A 6,816-nucleotide genomic window follows, 5' to 3' on the forward strand; every position below is an offset into this window, starting at 1 on the left:
TCTCTATTGAATTATTGTCAGGGGTAGCCCCAATTTCTAAGGCACCTTATAGAATGGCACCTGCAGAACTTAAGGAATTGAAATAATAACTGGAAGAATTATTAGATAAAGGTTTTATCAGGCCCAGTATGTCACTTTAGGGTGCTCCGGTATTGTTTGTTAAAAAGAAAGATGGGCCTACGAGATTGTGTATCGATTATAGACGGTTGACCCAAGTGACCGTGAAAAATAAGTATCCATTACCTAGAATTGATGATTTATTTGAGTGTTTTAAAAAATTGATCTTAGATCTGGATACCATCAGCTTAAGATTAAAATTGAAGATATTCCTAAGACAGCTTTCAGAACAAGGTATGACCATTATGAATTTTTAGTCATGCCTTTTGGATTAACCAATGCACCTGCTGCATTTATGAATTTGATGAATCGGGTCTTTAAGCTTTTTTTGGATAAATTTATTGTAGTATTTATTGATGATATTTTAATTTATTCCAAGAATCAAAAGGAATATGAGCAGCATGTAAGAATGGTATTGCAAATATTAAGAGAGAAGAAATTGTATGCCAAACTTAGTAAATGTGAATTTTGGCTTGAACAAGTGACATTTTTAGTACATGTCATATCAAATGGAGGTCTATTAGTTTATCCTTCAAAGGTTGAAGCCGTTGTTAATTGGAAACAACCAAGAAATGTGACTGAAGTTCGAAACTTTTTGGGATTGGCAGGATATTATAGAAAGTTTGTAGAAGGATTTTCTCGAATCGTAACCCCATTGACTCTATTGACACAGAAAAATGTCAAATTTGAGTGGACAAGTGAATGTGAGGAGAGTTTTCAAGAACTAAAAGTTTGATTAACTTCAGCACCTATTTTAACTATTTCTGAGGGGAGTGGGGGATTTGTGATTTATAGTGATGCTTCACATAAAGGCTTGGGCTGTGTATTAATGTAATATGGGAAAGTAGTGGCATATGCATCCAGACAGTTGAAAGAATATGAGAAAAAATATCCAATTCATGACTTGGAACTGGCTGCAATAGTATTCGCTTTGAAAATGTGGAGGCATTATCTATATGGTGAGCAATTCAAAATATACACAGATCATAAGAGCTTGAAATACCTCTTCTCTCAGAAGGATTTAAATATGCGGCAGATAAGATGGATGGATTTCTTAAAAAATTATGATTGTACAATCCATTATCATTCAGGAAAACTAACGTTGTGGCCGACGCTCTAAGTAGAAAATCTACTGGAGTCTTATCTCATCTAATGATCCAAGAAATGAGATTGTTAGAGGAAATAGAGGATTGGCATCTGGCTTCGTCCATTAATGGTGTGGTAAGTATGATTGCCAACATTAAGGCAGAACCCCAATTAATCCAACAAATTCGATCGGCACAAAAGAAAGATCCTTAGCTTATAACAATTGTAGAAGAGGTGAAGCAAGGAAAGAGAGACGAATTCTCTATATATAGTGAGGATTTGCTACGATTCAAAGGTCGGATTTGTGTCTCGAATGATGAGAGTGTAAAGAAAACTATATTGGAAGAAGCACATCACTCTCGTTATACGATACATCCCGAAAGTATTAAAATATATCAAGAGCTGAAGAAAACCTTTTGGTAGAATAATATGAAAAAAGAGGTAGCGTTATTTGTGTCTAATTGCCTAACATGCCAGCAAGTAAAAACTGAGCATCAAAGGCCCGCTGGGTTGTTGCAGCCTTGACCCGTGCCAGAATGGAAGTGGGAGCACATCTCTATGGATTTTGTCTTTGGTTTGCCTAGAACAAATTCAAGACATGATATCATTTGGGTCATTGTGGACCGGCTGACCAAAGTTGCCCATTTTCTGCCGATTCACACGACATACACTTTGGATCGACCGGCTCAGTTGTACATTAAGGAAATAGTGCGGTTGCATGGAGTTCCGATCAGTATTGTATCTGACAGGGATACTCGGTTTACTTCTAAATTTTGGGCTGGGCTACAGTCAGCTATAGGGACGAGACTCACCTTTAGCACTGCCTTTCATCCCCAAACTGATGGACAATCGGATAGGACTATCCAAACTTTGGAAGATATGCTATGGGCCTGTGTCATTGACTTTATAGGAAGCTGGGATGACCATTTACCCCTGATTGAGTTTGCTTATAATAGTAGCTTCCAAGCCAGTATTCATATGGCACCATGTGAAACCCTGTATGGAAGGAAATTCAAGTCACCCATCTGTTGGGACGAAGTTGGTGAAAGAAAGCTTTTGGGGCCAGAAATTGTCCAGATAACCATAGATAAGATAGCATTAATTCGAGAAAGGCTTAGGACAGCTCAGAGTTGGCAAAAGAGCTATGCCGATAACCAAAGGAGAGATCTTAAATTTGAAGAAGGTGATCGAGTTTTCTTGAAAATCTCACCAATAAAAGGCATTATGAGATTCGGCAAGAAAGGAAAGTTGTGCCCACTTTACATCGGACCGTTTAAAATCCTGGAAAGAATTGGAGGTGTCGATTATAGACTTGCCTTACCACCCGAATTGGCAAACGTCCATAATGTCCTCCATGTATCATCACTACGAAAATATCAGCCTTACCCATCCCATATCTTGAAATATGAACCTTTACCGATCAGGAAGGACCTATCCTTCAATGTGCAACCAATTTTGATACTGGATAGAAGGGTGCAAGTGTTGCGCAACAAAGAGATTCCTTTGGTCCGTATATTATGGCAGTATCATTCAAGAGAAGAGTCGACTTGGGAACGAGAAGACGATATTAGAGAAAAATATCCCTATCTTTTTCAGTAATCAGGTACACAAATTTAGAAGACTAAATTTCTTTAAGGGGGAAGAACGTAATAATCAAAAAATTTCAAAAAAAAAAAAAAAAAAAGAGAGAAAAGAAACTTTTAATAACTAATGGTCCATATGAGTATGATGGTCCTTAGGGGCCATCACTATTTTAAAAAGCTTTCGCTTTAAGCTTTTCCTCACCTTTGCCACGTCCTTAAGTGGACGTGGGCTTTAAGCGTATACGAAGTAATATAATTGTTATACCTCATGTGTGAGGTGGAACTTAATAAAAGAATATTATAAGGTGACGTAAGAATTTAAATAGAAGAAGTGAAGATTTCCACCCTAGAAAATTTTGAGATCTCTCTCTAGTCGAAATGCAGTGAGCTCTTTCTCTCTCTAGCTGAATTTTTATCGGAAGCTCCTTCTCAAATTTTTTAGGTAGGTGACTTCATTATCTTGAAAAATAATCCGTTCTTTTTAAAAATGAAATGAAATAATTACTTCTGCTTATTATCATGAATTTTAGGAACGATAAATTTTATGCGCAAGCGACATCTTTATTTTAAAAAAATAATCTTTTAAATAAAATTGTGATATTGTATCTATGTTATAAATTTTAAATGCTGTAAATTCTTAGAAATAAATTTATTTATTTTTCTTGTCTATTGTTAAAAAAATTTAGATATTGTAAAATTATTAGAAGTAAATATGATAGTTCTGCTTTTACTAAAATTGTGAGATTTCTTTCTACTGTTTTTGAATATTTAGACATTGTAAAATTCATGTGCAAATGACTGCCTTATTATCTAAAAACTGATATTTTTGCAATTGATTATAGCATTGTCTATGAAATGTTTATTTGTGAATTGACATCCTGTAAATTGTGATAATTCCGTATTCTTGAATTTCTATAAGAGTTTTTCTATACATTGGCAATTATGCTAGAATATCTTTACGAACTGCGCTACCTTTTTAAATTTGAGCCCAAAATATTTGATTGGTTATTTTTGAAATGTTATTGAAAGCGACTGTTATTAATGGTTTCAGTGAAATTCATATTAGTGATTTCAATGATATATTGAGTACATGATATTGCTGCTTTCGGATGTTTAAAGAGATTTAGAAATACTTTAAGTATGCAAGTGGACTCATCCGGTTCGCCGGTAAGGTATAAGTGGATCTATCTGGGACGCCGGTAGGGATTATGTGGACTCATCCGATACGTCGGTGAGGTATAAGTGGACCTGCAGGGATTAAGTGGACCTATCTGGGACGCCGATAGGGATTAAGTGGACCCTTCAGGACGCTGATGGGGTATATAGGTGATCTACTTGGGATGCCAGTAGGGTATTTCGTGAAATCTTTTGAATTATGCCCTGCCGTTAAAGTGTTATATGCATTTCAATTATTCGGATTATACTTAATTATTCATTTATTGAAAGTGAAACTGTTGATGCATTTCTGTTAATCGATCTCCTTTTTGAAAATATTGACATCTTTCAACCATGATTATTTTTAAGATTATGATGATTACTTACTGAGTAGCCAAACTCATCAATCTATGGTAAACAATTTTTTTCAGGATAAATGCAGATTCATTTTGAGTGCTAGTCAAGATCAACCTTGGAAGATATTGTAGTTGTGTTAACTTTCTTTTGTTATCTTGTAAGAATTCGTCACTGTAAATTTGTCCTATCAAGAAATGTATATATGTTTTGACTGTCACATCTCAGGAATATCAGTATTGTAAATTCTTGGGATATGACAAATAATATAATACAATTATGTACAAATATTATTTTTAGGTTTCAATCAGTGCTTGGGCACTTTGAACCGCTCGGGGGTACACCCCCTTAACTAGGGAAAAATCGGCTCGCCCAGTAGGCGATCTGGGTGATCCAACAGGCTTGGTTCGACCAGGCCGGTTTTTCCTACACCAATATTTGCTTTTGGTGATGTTCCCAAGATCTATAAAAAAATTTGAGTCCGTAGTTTGGCCCATTTTTTCTATTTGTTCGTTTGAAAAAGGGGGTCCATCTCATGTGAACACCATATCTCTTATTCTTTTGGTCTAGTTGCATAATATCCTATCCGGGCTAATAATGAGCTAGTTGGCCTGGCCCGGTACGCCCTGAAATACTAGGGCCTAGGACACCACGGTGTGAGGATAGTGCTAGGCCGGGTCTGGGGTAGGACCTAAACAGCGGACAACAGCCTAATTTGGCCCGGCCCAGCCCAGCCCTTTGTTTCGTATTATATTTTTCTTTTGTTTACTTCTAAACAAGGGTCAAGCCTGGGCTGCGCTTCTTTAGCCTTTTCAAGGCTGGGCAGGCTCAGACCGGCCCTGTAGAACTAGGGCAGGGCTAGGGCTAGAGCTAGGGCTAGCCTCCCTAGCCCAAGCCTGGCTTTTTGCCACCTCTAATCTTGTTTTCGGTAAGAATCAAGATTGGGTTTGATTTGGTAGCTCTTCAAAATTTCAACTTTATGTCCGAAGTCTAACTCCTACCACAAAATCATAAAAAAATGGAAGAACATGCCATTTTCATGAGGACACCATGGGCTCAACCTTAGAGATCGTCCAAAAATAAATGAAGCTTACTTACCCTACTCCTCAAATAACTTTTCCAAGTATTATCCTGTGTATGACATGAATGAGTGCTCCTCAAACATGGTTTCAAAAGCCACTGACGTGTCTTCTTTTCCATTTTCTCATGGTACATTACACAAATTAAGGCATCTTTTTTGGCCTTGGCTTAAAACAAATGAAGTTGTATAGAGCTGATCTTTTTTGCAATTTCGGGTAAAATGGTGTCCTAATTGTGTTGGAGAGGTCGAAGCATAGTTAATAAGTCCGGGAATAATAAAATATCGGCCGATCAAAACACCGATAATAAATCGGCTTCATTTCAAAACGTTGGAGAAAAAAATCAGGTAAGAAATACAGATTGCCGAAAAATAAGGTTACTCATAGAATTGTGAATATTTTGGATTTGGTTCGTAGTGAGAAAATTGGATATTTAAAGAGGACACAATATATGATTATTATGATTTGCAGCTATTGTATAGATACATTAAAGCTAGTGAATAATAGTTTTATGGTCTTTTCTTTTTTCAATAGAGTAATACTTGACAATTTTTTATCTAAACTTTTAATAAATCCAACAAACAGTGCTTATTTTGTTGTCAGGGCATAAAACATATTGTTCATTTATTGGGAGCATAAAAAATGAAACAACAATATTTAACACAAGAACTAATTAGTAAATAATACAGTAAACTAAGGTATATGATTATTTTTCAAAAAAAAAAAGATAGAAAAACACCATCAATGTAGGATTGAGGGTTAATTAAAAAAAACACAAAGACCCAAATATGTAAAATAGTGGTCCGTCAAAAATCTTATATTGTACATACCAATGAAATATAAAATTCATCAAATTTCTCTATGTACAAAGAAAGCAACAAAATGCTTAAGAAAATTTGAAATATATTGTTTTGATTCTTAAATTCCTAACTACCTAAATCTTTAGTATCACTGAATCTATCTCTTGCTCTTTAAAAGGATGTTGTGGATTTAAAAAAAAATATTCATTGGACTACTCTTCTTCAAACTCTACCTATTATTTTGTGATATATGATTGTTTTGATTCTTTTTTCTTTTTTTTTGGAATATATTGTTTGTATTGGTGAAATTTTTTATGGAATTTTTTGTTAAATCAATATTCTTAAATTACTCCAACTGTTAATGTGTTTATTATTAAATCGAAATTCAATAATATTACATTAATGAAGAAATAAAGTTATAGGGAATAAGTTTTTCTAAAAAGTTTTATTGAAAAAAGATCGAATATAGATTTATATCTGTTCTATTACAAAGGCGCAAATTTTTTAAAGATATTTTGAAAAATTCATAGTTCTTAATGGATTTCAAAAAAATTAGAGATTTTTTAAAATAATCATATTTTAAAGGGAGACTTTAACTAGGGGTCGAAGTGGCCTATGCCGTAACTCTTATGGGAGCATTCT

The sequence above is a fragment of the Amborella trichopoda genome, chromosome 7 (genome assembly GCF_054954075.1).
Source record: "Amborella trichopoda isolate Santa Cruz 75 chromosome 7, AtrichopodaSantaCruz75HAP2 v2.0, whole genome shotgun sequence".
Classification (NCBI taxonomy): Eukaryota; Viridiplantae; Streptophyta; class Magnoliopsida; order Amborellales; family Amborellaceae; genus Amborella; species Amborella trichopoda.